The 18289-nt window shown below is 43.2% G+C and overlaps 1 long non-coding RNA gene across 1 annotated transcript; it reads left to right on the top strand.

Moving 5' to 3' along the window:
* Positions 1 to 504: 504 nt before the first annotated feature.
* LOC129701065 (uncharacterized) lies at positions 505 to 13729 on the top strand. Its single transcript, XR_008724146.1, has 3 exons — positions 505 to 1059; positions 6349 to 6515; positions 11387 to 13729. It is a non-coding gene; the product is annotated as an uncharacterized LOC129701065 (long non-coding RNA).
* Positions 13730 to 18289: the final 4560 nt, after the last annotated feature.

Consider the following 18289-nt stretch of genomic DNA (forward strand, 5'->3'; position numbering starts at 1 on the left):
CTGATAGTTGGCCACCTGGTGAGGGAACACTCACTCACTCACCTCACAATGGTGTATGTAAATTCAACTTCCCTTCCCACTCCTACACCGACCTATCTATCTATCCTCGACCTTCTCCCCCGCCGTGGTGAGGCCAAACGCAAAGTAGAGGAACAGCATATTCAACTTGGGTAGCCTGAAACCTAATGTTATAACTTATGAACATCGAATTTTCCAATGTCAGATAACCCACACCCCCAGTATTCCTTTCCCACTCCTACTGGTTCACCTTTTCCATTCACACCAGCCCAATCCCACTCATGTTTTGTAGATGTGTTACCCTCCCCCCATTTGGTTTAAACTCCCCATCATCCCTCCCTTATCTGGTTCCATTCATCACCTTCCATCCTCAACCTTCCCTCCTCTGCAACTTGGCTCCATCTGCTCACCTTTCGTCACCTCATATTTCTACCTATTGTGTGCAAGCCCCTTGTCCCATCCCAACCCCTCCCCCTCTTTATTGTGACTATCTCCCCTCTACACTCAGTGCTGCTGCAGGGTCTCAGCCATTCACTCTCAATCCCCATGCAGCAAGGTCTTAACCAGAAATACACAGGCTGCAGGAGGGGACCCAGGACACAAAGATGGCTGGATGTGGAGAGGAGAAGGGGGACTGCTCCGGTACATCAAGCGAGGGGCCCAACCAGACTTTGAATGACGGCGCCATAAATGGTGGCGCCAGCATGTGTAAGATATGCAAAAAGAATTTCCCTGTGCAGTTGCATATGTGACAAATGAAGCACTATTGAACAGGGAGGAAGCTGCGGCTGCTGGAACAGACAGGGCAGTTGAATGACTCTTTCTGAACAACATGCGTGAGGGTGAGCTGGGATTGGGTGGATTTAACACAGAGAGGAAGATCAGAAGTGGGAGGGTGACCTATTCCGGTAGAAACCTGCCTGACCACTTCCATTTAGATGAGCGAGAGGAAATTGTGTGGCTGCAGAAAGAGGCGTTGGCTTCCGAAGAGGATCTCACGTTTGCCGATGGTATATGAGTGGGGTAATGTGAGTGCAGTGGGTGAGTGTGGGAATCATGATGGGGCCAGCCAACAAATAAGAGAGAGAGAGAGAGAGAGCGAGTGCGAGAGCCATGGGCTAAGGTTTTCCTGATTCATGACTCATGTACTCAGCAACATGCCTGGCTTCTTCTAACTCTGACCTTTTCCCACCACGAATAGCCATGATGCAGCTCATTGTTAAGCCTGGTCTAATTTAACTCCTGAGAATAACCTATAGATTTATGAGTTTCTATACAGATGCTGCTCTCTGTGGGGCAATTTAATTTAGTTTAGTTTAGTTTAACTTAGAGATACCGACCGCATCCGAGCCGACCCACGACCGCCATACACTAACACTATCCTACACACTCTAGGGACAATTTACAGTTTTACCAAGCCAATCAGTCTACAAACCTGTACATCTTTGGAGCGTGGTAGGAAACCAGAGATCCCAGAGAAAACCCACACGGCTCACGGGGAGAATGTACAAACTCCGCACAGACAGCACCTGTGGGTCAGGATCGAACTCGGGTCTCTGGCACTGTAAAGCAGCAACTCTATCTGCGACACTGTGCCGCTCAATTCTTGTTGCTCTGCCCAGAGTGAAACACACAGCGGTAAATAAAAAACATCTAATCGGGGTGGGGATGAGATAGCATTTGTGTGCAACAAGCCATGCCAAGACTAATCATATTGGAATATAAATATTGTAAGAATAGAACAGGGATTTAGAAACAGATGCAGATACAGACTGGTGGTGTAATTACTTTAATAATATCTTCTGCTCGGTTATCACTGCTTACATTCCTCAGAGATAAACAATGCTGATAGAAGGAAAATTGAACAGCATTTCCAATTTGAACACAACCGACAGCATTTTACATTTGACTTGAATCTCAGCATCAAACACACATTCCCTCCCCCTCCAATATATGGCACTCCAGAAATTCATCTCTCTCCCCCTCACCCAAACAGCGCACCAAATCATCTCACGCACACCCAAAACCACCTCCCCCTCACTCACTCACTCCCCAAGAAACCACCTCCCACTCACTCACTCCCCAAGAAACCACCTCGCACACCTGTAAATCACCTCCCCCTCACGTACACATACTCACCCCAACAACTCCTTTCACACACATGCCGTCTTTTAAAAACTCTCCACATCCAAGTTCAAGCATGCTCCCTTTTTTTTCTTTTCAGGTCAAATGTCTTTACTTCTCCCACTGCCATCTCTTTCATTCTTGTTTTTCTCTCACCTAATTCACTTCTCTCTTCATCCTCTTGATTTTCACATTTCTCTTTTGCTTTCTCCGTTTGGATAATTCTCTCCATATCTATAAAACCTCTCTGCTGCCTTGTGCCCGTCTGTTGTTCATTGATTCTCGTGGTTTTCACCTCCCTTCCCTCTCTTTATCTACTGGCTTTCCGAGTCTTTGCTCTCTCTCTCTCTCTCACACACACATTCACCACACATTTCCATCACAGCTGTCTTCCACATCTCCTCCAGTCTACCACGCTCTCCTCCATTGACTACCACATCTATCTTTTCCTCTCTGTGCTATACTTCCTACTTGCTGCTTCTTGTTCTATCTTTGCTTCCCTCCCACCATTTTTCCATGACAACCATTCTCTCGTCTTTCGTTCTTCCTTATTCTCACCATTTTCTCTCACTTGCGATCCCTGTTCCTACAATTGGAGACTTTTTCCTCTCACTTGTTGCCAACTATCTGTCCACATAGCTCTTCAACTTCCCCGGGTTTTCTCTCTATCCTGAGCACTCACTAACAAACTCTGTGCTGCAGACTGTAGGTCAAGTCCTTTAGAATTGCCTGCCTTAAGCCTGTCCTTCTCTGAATGCAAGCCAGTCTTGGCTCTTGTGTTTATAAAGCTGCCAAAAATATGAACTGGAGCCCACCTATTTCCTTTCTCACTTCATTGAGCAGTTTGTGGTCTTGCCCTTCATGCTCTCTGAAAACACAGCTTACTGTTAAGATAGTATGTTCCACTGACGTGCAGGATAAGGGACGCAGGATACTGGGCACTTTAGTTCAGAAGTTTTTTCCATTGTGCTTTAGACCTGCCTGCCTCTAGCCACAAACTCATAGCAGAAAGCACCATCCGGTCATCAGATATAAAGTTGGGCACTCTTATCCTGATGTAGCCATGGGAAACTGTCAGGATTGGGTGGAGCACGTGCAGTATGCCCAGTCGGATAATACAAGTTGTTCAGAAAGATAATGAAGGCGGGTTGCCAGAACTGAGTAAAGACATTACTACAGTGCTGTAAAGAGAGGATGTTCTTGAGAGGTCAGGGACAGAATTCACTCAGTTTGATTTAGGAAACAAGCAGGGGGCATTGTGTATTCCTTTAAATAGTGAGAGTGACAGAGGAACAAGTCTCCCAGAAAAGTACAGAAGTGTGTGACAGCTACAGGGAAGTGATACAGGGGGGATTTCAGTTGAGCTAACATTGATTAGAATACAGTCCATCTTCTTTGGCATTCTCACAAACCAAGAGCGATTGTTTCCATTCGAGCTCTGTTGGTTCGAAGATGGCAGAAGAAGCTATTATAGACAATAGATGCAGGAGTAGGCCATTCAGCCCTTCGAGCCAGCGCCGCCATTCAATGTGATCATGGCTGATCATCCCCAATGAGTACCCCGTTCCTGCCTTCTCCCCATATCTGCTACCCTCTTCGAACTCTTAGTCTGAAGAAAGGTCTCGATCCAAAACAGCACTTATTCCTTTCCTCCAGAGATGCTGCCAGACCTGAGTTACTCCAGCTTTTTATGTCTATCTTCAGTTTCACTTAGATTTAGTTTAATTTTAGTTTAGAGATATAGCGTGGAAACAAGCCCTTTGGCCTACTGAGTCTGCGCCGACCAGCAATCACCCATACACTAGTTCTATCCTATACTCTAGGGATAATTTTACAGAGGCCAACTATCCTACACATCTTTGAAATGTGAGAGGAAGCCTGACACCCAGATGGGAAACCGGAACACCCAGAGGGGAGAACGTGCAAACTCTGTAAAGACAGCACCAGAGGTCAGGATTGAACCCGGGTTTCCAGCGCTGTAAGGTAGCAACTCTATCACTGCGCCACTGGGCTACCCATGTACCTAATGAAGAAACTCAAGGTTTCTTCCTAACTGCTAATACCATCCTAAATACACCTTCTCCATTCTGAGCAGTCATGGCCAAGGATTCGTTTGATGATATTACACAATCCTCCAGATTGCACCTCAATTGGACAGGGACCAATATCTCAGTGGGAATATTTGCTAGTGCATCTGGGGCGAGTTTAAACTACATTTGGTGGGGCATGGCGCATGGGAACGAAGGAAGTAATGAAGCAGTTGACAAGATTGAGGTTGATGCAAAGGCCAATGACAGCAAGTTCAGTAGACAAGTGCAAGGTATTGCATTTTGGGAAATCAAACCAAGGTATGCCATGCAGACAAATCTGCCACACTGCCCTCATCAATCTTCTTGGCCACCTCTTCAAAATAAAACTCCATCGAATCTTTGAAAGCAGCTAAGTGTGAGTGCAAGCAGACCACTGATGGTAACTCTAGGCTGCGGCAGCACCCAGCACCATCTGCCAGCAAAATCAAAACATATCTGATTTCTCAAGTGAAGTAAAAGATCTCAAGATACTATTCCCCAGAGGGGCAGGGAAGTGTTCCCAGCTGTCTCAGTTAATATCTGTCCCTCACCCACACCCGAAACACAATAACTCGTCTTTATCATCTACTGTTTGTAGTTGCTTACTTTTTAAAGTTGGGGGCTGTGTCTCCAATATTTAGTTTAGTTTAGAGATACAGCGTGGAAACAGGTCCTTTGGCCCACCAAAACCGTGCTGTACACTAGCCAACCTGTACAGTAGTTCTATCCGGCTAGTGACAATTTACAGAAACTAATTAACCTACAAAGCTGCATGTCTTTGGAACGTGGGAGGAAACCGGAGAGCCCGGAAAAAAACCCATGTGGTCATAGTAAGAATGTGCAAACTCTGTAGAGACAGCACCCGCAGTCAGGATCGAACCCAGGTTTCTGGCGCTGTAATAGAGCATTCTACCATTGTGCCACCGTTCCACCCCATTATAGTATTGACTGCACTTCAATAAGTAGTCCATTGGTTGTAAATAGTTTGGGGAAGCCAAATAAGCATTTTTCCTTCTTTCTGTGGTTGGAGTGATAACAGCTTGGAGTGTTGATGTACAGCTGATTATTATTGCATGGCAGCTGTATGTGTCAATACATAGTTGGCACAGCTTCCGTTTGTAAAGACAATCAAGAAAGACAGTCATGGTCTGTGCCCTTGGCTATCTTTTATTCAATCCAACGGAGGCTGTAATCTTCTGCAAATTGAGTTATTTCTGAGGCATTACTTATATCTAAACTGTTTCATTCAGCTGGTTCCATTGAGATTAAGAGCCACCATCTGGACTAGGTATCTATCTCAATGAAGGAAGTTCCCTCTATCTGCAACTGTTGGTGTGAGAGGCTGTGGGCCAGCCAGGCTGGCATTGCTCATTGCTCCCTCTGTCCTTCCGAACAACACTGGCACAGATCCTCACTTAGAACCAACTGGTGCTAATGCAAACATTCGAATTACAACAATTTTCACTAAAGCAGAAGAAGGAAAAGAATGCATGTGCTCTGACCTATCTGTAGCTCTGCTATGGGCTATAACTGTGAATGCTTATTTCATATTTCAGGTCATATCTTGTGCTACCATTAGGTTCTAAACAGGTCGAAACAAGACATTCTCCTATTAGATACCACCTGATAATTCCCCTACCCATTCCCATACTGGCCTTTCTGCCCTGCCCTGTCCCCCCCCCCTCCACTGTCAGAGGCCACACGCAAATCAGATGTATTCTACCTTTTCTTTGAACTTCGTCCCCTATGATGTCTCGTTTTCACACCTTACCCTTCGATATCCCTGACTCTCAATCAAAGGAAGGGTCTCGACCCGAAACATCACTCATTCCTTCTATCCAGTGATGCTGCCTGTCCCACTGAGTTACACCAGCATTTTGTCCATCTTCAGTATGAACATTGATTTCTCTAATTTCAGGTAACTCCTGCAATCCTTCCCCCTCCCCTCTGCCCCTCCCCCACCCTAGTCATCCTACTAGTTCCACTGTTCGCATCCTTGTCATTGGCACATCTTTCCCAGCCAACATTGGGCCATTATGGACTCCCCCCACATTGCCAGCGCCGTTCTGGCCTTCTTTATCTTTCAGTCTGAGGATGAGTTCCTAGCCGAAATATCATCTATTCCTTTTCTCAAGAGATGTTACCAGACCAGCTGAGTTATTCCAGCATTTTGTGTCCACCACCTGTGATTTCTGTTGGTTCGATAGGCAATGACCTAGGCTACTGTACAAAGAATGGTAATCCAGAAAGGCAACAGAGATTATAAACCCAATTGGGGGAGTGACGGGAAGAGACGGTTATCAGGTAAGGAAATCCAGAATTGATCTCCCCCAAGGAGCTGGGAACTCAAGAAGCTGGGAACCTACCCAGCCCAGACGTTGCACTAGGCTTCAACTGGGAAGCAGTTAGGAGCAGAAGGAGAATGATGTTCAGCATGGTATGCCTCAGGAAGAAGGATGATTCTGTGGATATGGACTAGAAAAAAAATCATGAATCAAGGAAGAGTCCTCAATATAGAGAGATTAAAGGAGGAGCAAAAATCTTGGAGGAGAACAGAGTGATGAGGAAAACAGGAGGCGATCTTGGAGATGCTGTAGATTGGTAGAGAAGGCAAGTAGTTTGCCAGGCATCGTGAATCAAGAGGGGAAAATCGCAGGGAGCGGGAAGGATGGCAAGAAAGGAAAATATTATGGGAGAAGAAAGATTGAAGAAAGGTTGGAGAGGGTCATGGGGAGGCCACAGAGCACAAATGAGAAGCTGCAGGAAGATAGCAAGGGCCTTAAGGATGTTGGGAGGGCACCAACTTGTGGAAGGGAGGTCCATCACTGGGTGGGTTCTTGTTTGGCTGGTGGCAAGTGGTCCCACTCCTGGTCCTCAAGAATTCCAGATAACAAACCCCATTTCTCTTTCACTACTGAGATTTCTGCAGCCCCTTCTGTAGAAGCCAGATCGCCCAGTAGAAATCATGGAGCCTATTAGGACCCTACAATCTCCCATTAGAAACATACAAAACCCGTAAAACCTCACATCAATCAATGCAGTTGAAACGCAGAGAGCCCCACATCAGAATAATACATTCTCCTCATTTGGAACTTATTAAAATTCCATTTGTAACCTGTAGTTCTTAATTAGATGCAACAATTACTATTATAAGCCTACAGCACCCACCCCAAACCCCATTTGAATCTACAACTTTATTTAAAGTTGAGTACCTCAAAGCTGTGGAGAGCTATGAGATTTGATGAAATGTCTCCATTCCCTATAGATTAATACTCAAAGATTCCTGTATCGGGACCAAATATTTTTTCCTCTCTGGTTCAAAGACTTTCTGCTCCTCGGCGCTGACAAATCATCAGGCTGAGCATTTCCGACGACTGTAAGAACATAAGCAGTATCACCATGGCAACAGGCCCAACATTCCAGCTACTCCCAATTGTTGCTGGCCTGGTCTCCCCTAGCAACCAAGGAAATATTGTACCTGGAGATCAGACCAATCTGCAGTTTGGTAGCTGTTGTTTCTTCCTATTCTCAACACTCAGTGTTTCTACTGTTATTTATCTTCACCCTTTCCAAGAAGTTGTCTAGAGAGCTGTGGCCACTGTAAGTGAGGCCAAGATTTACTACAAGCTTTGACAACGAACGCCCTGATTATACCACTCAACCTGTCAAGATGAAAATCAGGAAAAGATATACAGCAGCAGGTGTTTTGTGTGTGTGTGTGTGTGTGTTGTGTGTGTGTGTGTGACGTGATTTTTAAATTACTTACAGATGAACTCAGCAAATACTGCTGAACACTGGGGTTTTCACCCTTCCAGAATGCGCTGCAGTCCTCAGGATACTGTAGCAAGTACAAAATAACTTTGATTATCAGTTATACAATTACTTGAGGCAGGGCATGTGGATGTAAGTAACTTGACTGGTCGTGAAGATACATCCATTTGGATTTGTAACTGCCTATCTGTTTTCCTATCTTATTTGAGAACATTGTGTTTCAGTAGCCTGGATTTAGCAATCTAACTGAGCAAAGATATTTAATTTAAATTAGTATATATCTAAAAGTATATAATGTGTGAATTCCACCTTTGTTATTCTGGTCAGATTTCTGCAGGTTAGGGCTATTCCATGTGGGCTTGGTTTAAATCTCAGCTTTAACAATCACCTTCAACTTATCACACAGTCTTTGTTTAAAATAACAAGTAACATCTATTACAAAAAAATAACTTGATAATGTTGTTGGCTTTTGGTTGAATGCAGTTTTTGACAACAATGCTGGAAACACTCAGCAGATCAAGCCACATGTACAGAAAGAGAAACGGAATTAATGTTTCAGGTCAATGGTCCATCATTGGTTTTGATTGTCATTCTCGGAAGAGTTCTGATAAAGGTTCTTCAACCCGAATCTTTAACTCTACTTGCAGCAGCATCACAGACATTACCATGCAGACATCATACATATTCTATAGGGAAGGACCACAGTCTACAGTCATGTTGCTACTGAAGGCCTGACCATGTATAACAACCTCTCAATCCGTTCACTGACACAAGGTTTAAAGAGAAAACATGGTGCCATTGACAAATAGTAAAGAAATGTATTGAATGGCTTGGTGTAGTCACGGAGTACAATGACAGGTGACAATTGTACTTACTGAATAAAGTATATCACAATGAAACAAAATACCATGTTAAAACCAGATGGTCCACCTGGGCAACCTAAGCCCTGAATTCAGACATGCCATCCTCGACAACCTTTCACCTCATGAATAATCTGCAGACCAGTGTCTCAATCGATACACAGGAAACTGCTGATGCAGGAATCTTGAGTAAAACAGAAAGTGCTGGAGGAACTCAGCAGGTCAGGCAGCATCTTTCGAGGGAGTGGACAGGCAGTATGAATTAGAGTCCTAACTCAAAATGTTGCCTGTCCATTCCCACCACAGATGCTGCCTGACCCCGAGTTCCTCCAGGATTTTGTGTTTTGCTCTAAATTGAGATAACTGCTCGTCAAAACAAAGTTGTACTCACAGAATCAAACCGTACATACAATGTGAAGATTTCACCATCGCTCTCTCTGCACAATTTTCAACTCCATTCATAGCTTCCCAAGTAGTGAAGTCTATACTTCCATTCAATGAGGTCTAAGCAACATTCAGGCATCAGCTGATATGACATAACATTGGAGCTAAAGATATGCCAGGCAATGGCCTATTTCCTTCGCTCCATAGATGCTGCCGCACCCGCTGAGTTTCTCCAGCAATTTTGTCTACCTTCGATTTTCCAACATCTGCAGTTCCTTCTTGAACATATGCCGGGGAACGACCATCTTCAAAAAGAGAACATCAAATCCCCAACCATTGACATTCCATGCCAAATCCATTGCCAGATTCCCTACTACCAACATCCTAGAGGTCAGCATTGACCAGAAACTAAAATGGAAGAACCCCATCACTACTGTGGCTACAAGTACCTGGGTCTTCAGTGGAGAGTGACCCAGCTCTTGAAACATAAAAGCCTTTCCATCTACTTCAAGATGGAAGTCTGGAGTGTAGTGGAAAACACTCTCTACATGCCTGGATAAATCCAATACCAATAACTCAAGAAGCTAAGCACCAGACAGGACAGAGCAAGCCATCGGAATGGTATTTCATCCATCACCTAAACATTCATTCCCTCCACCATCGGCAGCCAGTGACTCCAGTGTGTTCCATCTATAAAATACATCACAATCACTCACCTTGGCTATTCTATCCACAGCTCCTAAACCCACAATGTTTACCATCAAGAAGGAAAAGATTAGCAGGCACAAGGGTACTTTATTATCATAAGGTCATAAGGGATAGGAGTAGAAATAGGTCATTTGGCCCATCATGTCTACTCCGCCATACAATCATGGCTGATCTATCTCCCCCTCCTAACCTCATTCTCCTGCCTTCTCCCCATAACCTCCGACACCTGAACTAATCAAGAATCAATTTTAATCTCCGCTTTAAAAATATCCACTTACTTGGCCTCCACAGCCTTTTGCGGCAAAGAATTCCACAGATTCACCACCCTAACTAAAGAAATTTCTCCTCGTCTCCTTCATAAAAGAACGCCCTTTAATTTTGAAGGCTTCCCTCTAAGTTACATGTTATCATGACTTGGAAATATATCAATGGTCCTTCATCATTGCGGAGTCTAAATCCTGGAACTGCCTCCCCAGTGGACTGAAGAAGCACCCTGTAGTGGTTTAAAAGGCGACTCACCACCGCTTCTCAAGAACAATTAGGGATGGACAATAAATGTCGATCTTTCTAATCCAATGACACCCACAACCTGAAAAGCAAATTACAAATGTTGTTCAGAACCAATATTGCACACACTGCAATGTCCCACTCACACTATCATTTAATTTCTTCAAACCCCCAGCTTTCTATTGAGCCATCCAAAAAAGTTATTGGATGAAATAAAAACATAAACACAGACACAGACTAGGATTTTAAACTTGGTTCAGTACTATCTTTAAATTCGGTGTGGAAAGAAATAGATTGGTTCATTAACTAACCATCAATTTCACACCACACCAAAAATGTAAAGTAAAAATCTGCAACCTTGTTCCTTTGTTAAAGATCTTAAAATCTTACCCTCTGGTTATAAGCTTAATCGCTAGGAATCTCCCTAGATTAAAGCTCCTCTCATGACAAAGTAAGGCTTAAGAAACATTAGAGAAAAAGATTTTTACTCAAAGGGAGGATTCACCTTATTAAACATGTCTTGATGTGTTCCTGAACACCCTAAGACACTATTTATCGCATATTGTTACCTGACACTCAAACTGCAGATTCCAATTTAAAGGGTTGCTGCCTCTAAACATAGATTTTTTGACAGCACAATTACCAAAGCCAGTTAGCCTTCCATCTAATCTTATTCACTACCGAGAATAAATCCTTTTCTTCATCTATTCACTAGTTGAGGTCATCGATGTCAAAGTCATCATTTTTTGTCTGTCTCTATTACACATGAGAAGGTGGAGTGAGCAGCCTTGCTCCTGTCCACTGAAGTCCATTTGTACTCCAGAGAGTTGCAGGATATTAACCAAATGGCAGTGGTGGAAATCAAAAGGCTGCACAAGCTGAAATAAATTGTGACATATTTCCAAGTCAAGGTGGCGTGTAACTGGGAGACAAATTTGATTGTAGCATTCTAATTTGATCGGAGCATGCTGACCGGTTGCATCGTGGCTTGGTTCGGTAACTTGAGAGCCCTGGAGAGGAAAAGACTACAAAAAGTAGTAAACGCTGCCCAGTCCATCATCGGATCTGACCTTCCTTCCATCGAGGGGATTTATCACAGTCGCTGCCTCATAAAGGCTGGCAGTATCATCAAAGACCCACACCATCCTGGCCACACACTCATCTCCCTGCTACCTTCGGGTAGAAGGTACAGGAGCCTGAAGACTGCAACGACCAGGTTCAGGAATAGCTACTTCCCCACAGCCATTAGGCTATTAAACCTGGCTCGGCCAAAACTTTGAACATTAATAACCCATTATCTGTTATTTGCATCTGTTATTTATTCATGTCAATGCCTACTATGTTCTGTTGTGCTGAAGCAAAGCAAGAATTTCATTGTCCTATCAGGGACACATGACAATAAACTCATTTGAACTTGAACTTGAACTATTGTGTTGTTTTTTTTTGTTCTAGGAAGTAGAAGCCATGGGTTTCAAGATGTTATTAACGCAGCCTGGTTAGTTATTGATGGTATTGCAGCGGGTGGACTGTGGCGGAAGGAGATATTGTGAAACTATGCACATGGTTGATCATTCATTCTGAGGACTAAAAGCCAGTCTAAAGATTGTAAAGGGGTTAGATCTAGTGTTGGCCTTTATTGCAAAGTATGGATGTCTTTGGTTTCATCTGTACAGATCATTGGTGAGATCATACCGGGAGTGCTGTGTAAATGTTTAAGGAGGGATATCCTTACATTGGAGGTGGTTCAGAGAAGGTTCATTTGTTGATTCCCAAAGGTTGGCTTATGAGGAAAGGTTGAGCAGGCTGGGTGTGGCTCACTGGTTCTGATGAATGAAAGATGCTTTTATTGAAAAATATAAGCTTTTGGGGGGAGAGGGGGTCTTGACAGTCTGAGAATGCGATTCCTTATTTCAAAAGGAAGTGAGGAGGAATTTCTTCTCTGAACGAGAGGCATCTTTGGAGTTTTCAAACCCGGGGAGCTGTGGAGGTGGGGACTTTGCCCATGTTCAAAGTTGTTAGATATTTGGCTTGTCGAGAAACCCAAGGTTCTGGGGAACAATCAGGAAAGTGGAGCTGAGGCCAAGATCAGATGAGCCAGGATCTTATTGAATTGCGGAGCATGCTACTAGTACTAAAAGGCTACTTCTGCTCCTATTTAAGTTCTTATATAACTGGAAATTTTTATGTTGGCGTGTTTAAAAAACAGCAAATGCCTGATGAGGTTCAGTCGCTCATTAACTGAAGCTGCGGTACAACAGGGTTCAGGTGCAGGAATAATCCTTTCAACCCACCAGGCCCCGAGGCTAGGTGGATAAACAGCAGCCGCAGAGCAAAGCTGGAAAAGCTATAACTATAACAGAGCCTCACAGTGATTATAACATAGCGACTGATTACAAGTTATAATAATCACACTGATTATAGCAACCCTACTTGTGGCTCCAGCGAAGGATATCAAACAATGAAACGCAGTCAAAAACTCCCCTCCAATCCTCTCCAGGGCATGTGGCACATATTCAATGGATGCACCTGGCACCAGGTCATCAGTTACCACCAACCCCTTCCCCTAAGATTACTCTTAGGCGGTCTGACTCTCACACGGACTACAACAATGTAGAAACAAAGAACCGCAAATGTACGAGACTCTATTAAGCAAAATCGATCATCGGAGCACTTGTTGTAGTCGGATCTAGACACAGAGTGCTGGAGTAACTCAGTGGGTCAGGCAGCATCTCTGGTAGTAGGGTAGATGGCTCTCTGGGGGAGGTCAAGAGGAGGAAGAGTGTTAGAGACAGGAGAAGGGGGGTTCATCGCTGGACCGTGAGGACTTCTTCCCATAGAAGAAGGCATGGAGGTGGAGAAAAAGCTCTCTGTCATGACAAGGGTGGATGTCATTGAGGAGTCTGAGGAAGAGTCCCAACCCAAAATTTCACCTATCGTTTTGCTCCAGAGGTGCTGCCTGACCCGCTGAGTTACTCCAGCACTCTATGTCTATCCGACTACAACAAGCGATCTATTATAAGATTTTGCATAATAGATTCTCCCACAGGGGGCCTGCATGGCTAGTGGAAGAACAGGGGCCACAGCCCCCTTATAATCATTAGCCAAGTTAAATGTTGCGCAGAAAGTGGTTGAAGGTAAAACCCTGCATGCTGTTCTGGCCTCACTGATAACATTGCTCACAGCGACTGTGGTTTATGTCTGCGGAATGCTGTCTGCTGTGAGCTCACAGGCAGTGGGTGCAGGGATCTGCACAGTCATTCGACATGTTGGGACATGCCTGCTTCTGATCTCAACCCTTGCACTGCCTGCAGCCCTGTCTTGCCTATTCTTGCCATTAAAAAAAATGTATCCACAATCCAAGTTACATTGAAAGATCCCAGCTGTCAAAGGCTTTATCTGAAGGGGTTCAGGAATTGGAGGCTAGTCTACAAATTGTTGCTCTCGGGAAAAATAATTGTAGTAAAACATATATCTTTTATTAATTCTGTATTAATTTTTTTAAATATTGATGATTAGAATACTAAAGTCTGATTGACTGTTCAGATAAAGAAGAAGGTCTCAAACACGAGCCACCCACCAAATGCATTGTCAAGTAGTAAAAACAAAGAACTGCAGATGTTGGTTTATGAAAAGGACACAAAATGCTGGAGTAACTCAGTGAGTCAGGCAGTATCTCTGGGTCTGAACAAGAGCCCCAACCCCAAACATCGCCTATGTTCTTCAGAGTTGCTGCCTGATCTGCTGAGTTACTCGAGCATTTTGTGTCCATTTTCATCTTCAATACTACCCTAGTGTGACAAATGCCGAACACTGGAACCATGTTTAGCTTCTCAGAACCAGCAAGTTGTTTATTTTACCCACTGGCTGATAGGTTATCTAGAACAGATCAAGGGTAAATGGGAGGAAAGGTAGAGGTAATCTGATGACAATCCAGCTCCCACCATCAAAAAATTCCTTTACCAGTTCTTTCTCACCACTCCCTCTCCCCCACCCACACCAACCTATTCTGCCACCCATCCAGAACAGTATTGCCGCTGCCTCGCAGCAACAGGGACTCGGGTTCGCTGTGAGGCAACAACTCTACCGCTGCTCAAGATCTAGTTGTTATTTTTCATAACCATCTTCACTGTCTATGATAGCACCCACTTTAGTGTTGTTTGCAAACTATGAAATGTTGTAGGTACCTGTGGAACCCTAATCAGTCTTCCAATTACAAACACATTCATCAATCATTAGCTTTTCTTTTCTGTTACTCCACACTTAGGAATCTTAGGACCCAATTTGCCCCTTGGCAAATCCATTTTGCCACAGTTATCATCTATGTGCCTCCAATACATGTTATTTTGCAACTACTGGCAGGAACAGTGCTTGAGTCTAAATTATTTCCAATCTTTATCAATGACTTAGATGGGGGTGTGATGGTATTGAATCCAAACTTGCTACATTATAAAGATGGGTGGGATAGCAAACTGTGAGGAGGAACCACATAGTTTTACAAAGGGAGATAAAATGAGAGGGCAAAAGCATCGTCATTGAAGTATAATGAAGAAAATGTTTGATTATCCGTGTGTGTGTGTGTGTGTGTGTGTATATGTATGTATATATATATATATATATATACACACACACACACATACATACACATACATACACATATACACACATATATATACACACACACATACATATGTATACATACACACACACAGATTTATATATATATACACACACACACATATACATATACATATATCTCACTGTGGTGGATGTTAATATGTGTTTATTGTTGTTTTATTGTATGGTATTATATGTATGACTGCTGCAATTTTGTTCAGACTTCGGTCTGAATGACAATAAAAGGCTATCTATCTATCTATCTATCTATCTCCTTCGATATGACCACAGAATGGTCCTATCAAAAGGATCTGGGTGTTCTCATACATGAAACACAGAAGGTTACATGCAGGAACAAGTAGTTAGAAAGGCAATTGGAATGTAGAGCTTTACTGCAAAGAGAATGGAGTATAAATATACAGAAATATTTTTGTGGTTGAGCTGGGTATTGGTAACCCTACACCCGAGGACTGCATCAAGTCTCTTACTATAAGAGAAATGTACTTTTATTTGAGTTCGCAAATTGCTGGAGTAACAGCAGGTCAAGCTGGAGGACATGGAAAGGTGAAGTTTTTAGAGACAGGTACTCTTGTGTTAGAAGGTAGACACAAAATGCTGCAGTAATTCAGCGGAACAGGAGCATCTCTGGAGAGAAGGAATGGGTGATGTTTCGGGTCGAGATCCTTCTTCAGACTGATCCCTCCGACTTGTATTAGAAATAGTTCAGAGAATGCTTAAATAGTGCAGAGAATCCCTGGAATTAAGTTGTTTTATGAGAAATGGTTAGAGCATGTTAGGTCGAAACTCAAGGGAGTTTAGAAGAATAAGCTAGCTTATTGAAATACAAGGTTCTGAGGACGCTTGACAAGTGATAAGATATTCCCTTCAACAAGGCATGGTTTCAGAATAAATGTTTGGCCATTTAAAAAGTCAAAAATGAATTTCTTCTCCGAGTCTGTCATTGAATATATCCATCGTCATAAAATAGTACTGGGTAGAAATAGGCCCTTGCCCCATCATGTCCATGCCAACCACCGTGCCATCTATACTAATCCCATTCACCAACACTCTTATGCCTTGGTGATTCACATGCTTGTCCAGATACGGCTGTGGGTCTCTGCCTCCACCACCTTCCCAGGTAATGTATTCCAAATTCCAACCACCATCTGGTTGAATTTAATTTCCCTTCAAATCCCCTTCGGCTTCACGGCTTCACCTTAACCTATGCCTCAGGTCTTAGACACCGCTGTCATGGAGAAATATTTTTCATTATCTACCCTACCTAAGACTCTCATAATTTAGTACAGCTCTATCAGGTCTCCCTCAGCCTCCGCTGCTTTAAGGAAAACAAGCACAACCTATCCTGTCTCGTCTCATAATTGAAGCCCTCCGAACAAGGCACCACCCCGATAAATCTCTGCATTCTCTCCAGGGTATCGCATCCAGAACTGCATGCAATATTCTAGCTGCAGCTTAAACAAAGTTGTATGAAATGATATTGTGACCTTCATGCTTTTATATTCCATGCCCTAGCTAATGATGGCCAGCAACCTTCTTCACTACCTTTTCTACCCGAGCTGCCTTCTTCAGGAATCAAGGGACTGATGCACTATAAAGTCTCTTTGTTCCCCATCATTCTTTAGGGGTTTGACATTTATAAGTGCATGTCCTCCCCGAATTAGGTGTCCCAATTGTTGACTTTGTACTTTTCAGGATTCAAACTTCATCTGCCAGTGCTCTGCCCAACTTGTCAGCAATATTATTCCATAATCTAAGACTAACCTCAGTGATCAACAACCTCTGCCAATGTTCAAGATATCTAATCATTAATGTAAATGGCAAACTGCAAGGGTCCCAGTACAGGTCCCCGTGACACACCATTGGTCACGGGCTTTCAATCACAAAAGCAAAGTTCCACCATCACACATTTGCCTCCTTTTATCAAGCCAACTTTTAATTCAATTCACCAATTTATTTTGGATCCTATGGACTCTAATCATTTGAATCAGCTTGCATGTAGGATCTGGTCAAAGGCCTTAATGAAGTCCAAGCAAACCACATCAACTATATTTCAATACATTTTATTACTTCTTCAAAAAGCTCGATTAATTTAGTCTGTGCTGACCAATAACACTATGCTGACTATCCCCGATTAACCCCTGTCTTTTCAAATGCAGATTAATGCTGTCCTTAGAACTTTAAAAATAACTTCCATATCCAGAGCTAAGGAAGACATATTTTGGTTTCAGAGGTGACAACGGTTAGGGGAATAGGCCAGAAGAATGGCACTGATGTCAGGATCAGGTCAGCCTTGATCCAAGTGAAGAGACTACAAAAAGTAGTAAACACTGCCCAGTCCAGCATCGGCTCTGACCTTCCTTCCATCGAGGGGATTTATCGAAGTTGCTGCCTCAAAAAGGCTGGCAGTATCATCAAAGACCCACAACATCCTGGCCTCACACTCATCTCCCTGCTACCTTCAGGTAGAAGGTACAGGAGCCTGAAGACTGCAATGACCAGGTTCAGGAATAGCTACTTCCCCACAGCCATCAGGCTATTAAACCTGGCTCGGACAAACTCTGAACATTAATAACCCATTATCTGTCATTTTGCACTTTATCAGTTTAATTATTCATGTGTTTTGTAGTCAATGCCTACTATGTTCTGTGTGCTGAAGCAAAGCAATAATTCATTGTCCTATCAGGGACACATGACAATAAACTTGAACGTGAACTGAAGCAGGACTGAAGGGCTGTACATCCTACACTAACACCTGTGGTTATATTGTCACCATTTACAGTTTAGAACCACTCATGGCATCTGGAACCCAACAAAGAGCAGGATGAAGGTCAGAAAAGATTTGCAAGGATGACACCAGAATTGAGAGCTTATAACTCTGCCAGACAAATATATCCTTCTGGATCACCACCAATTCTCTTTGCCATTCCACGAATGAGAAAACAAGAAGAGGAGTGGAGCTCAAGGAATTGGACTCCCACGGAGAGTCAGCACCTTGAGGAAATCCCAGGCCCAGTATAATATAGGATGGTTCTTAAATATTTATTTTATTAGAAGGAATTGTACAAGGAGAAGGTAATCGACATAACAATTATACAATTTTCGTACAGCTTCAGTTTTAACATTTTATGAACTGATAAGTAAATCGGAAAAAGGAAAGAAGGGAAAGGAAGAAGAAAGAAAAGAATTTCGAAAAAGAAAAAAAACCCTGAACTA

This window comes from Leucoraja erinacea, chromosome 10, assembly GCF_028641065.1.
Source record: "Leucoraja erinacea ecotype New England chromosome 10, Leri_hhj_1, whole genome shotgun sequence".
Lineage (NCBI taxonomy): Eukaryota > Metazoa > Chordata > Chondrichthyes > Rajiformes > Rajidae > Leucoraja > Leucoraja erinaceus.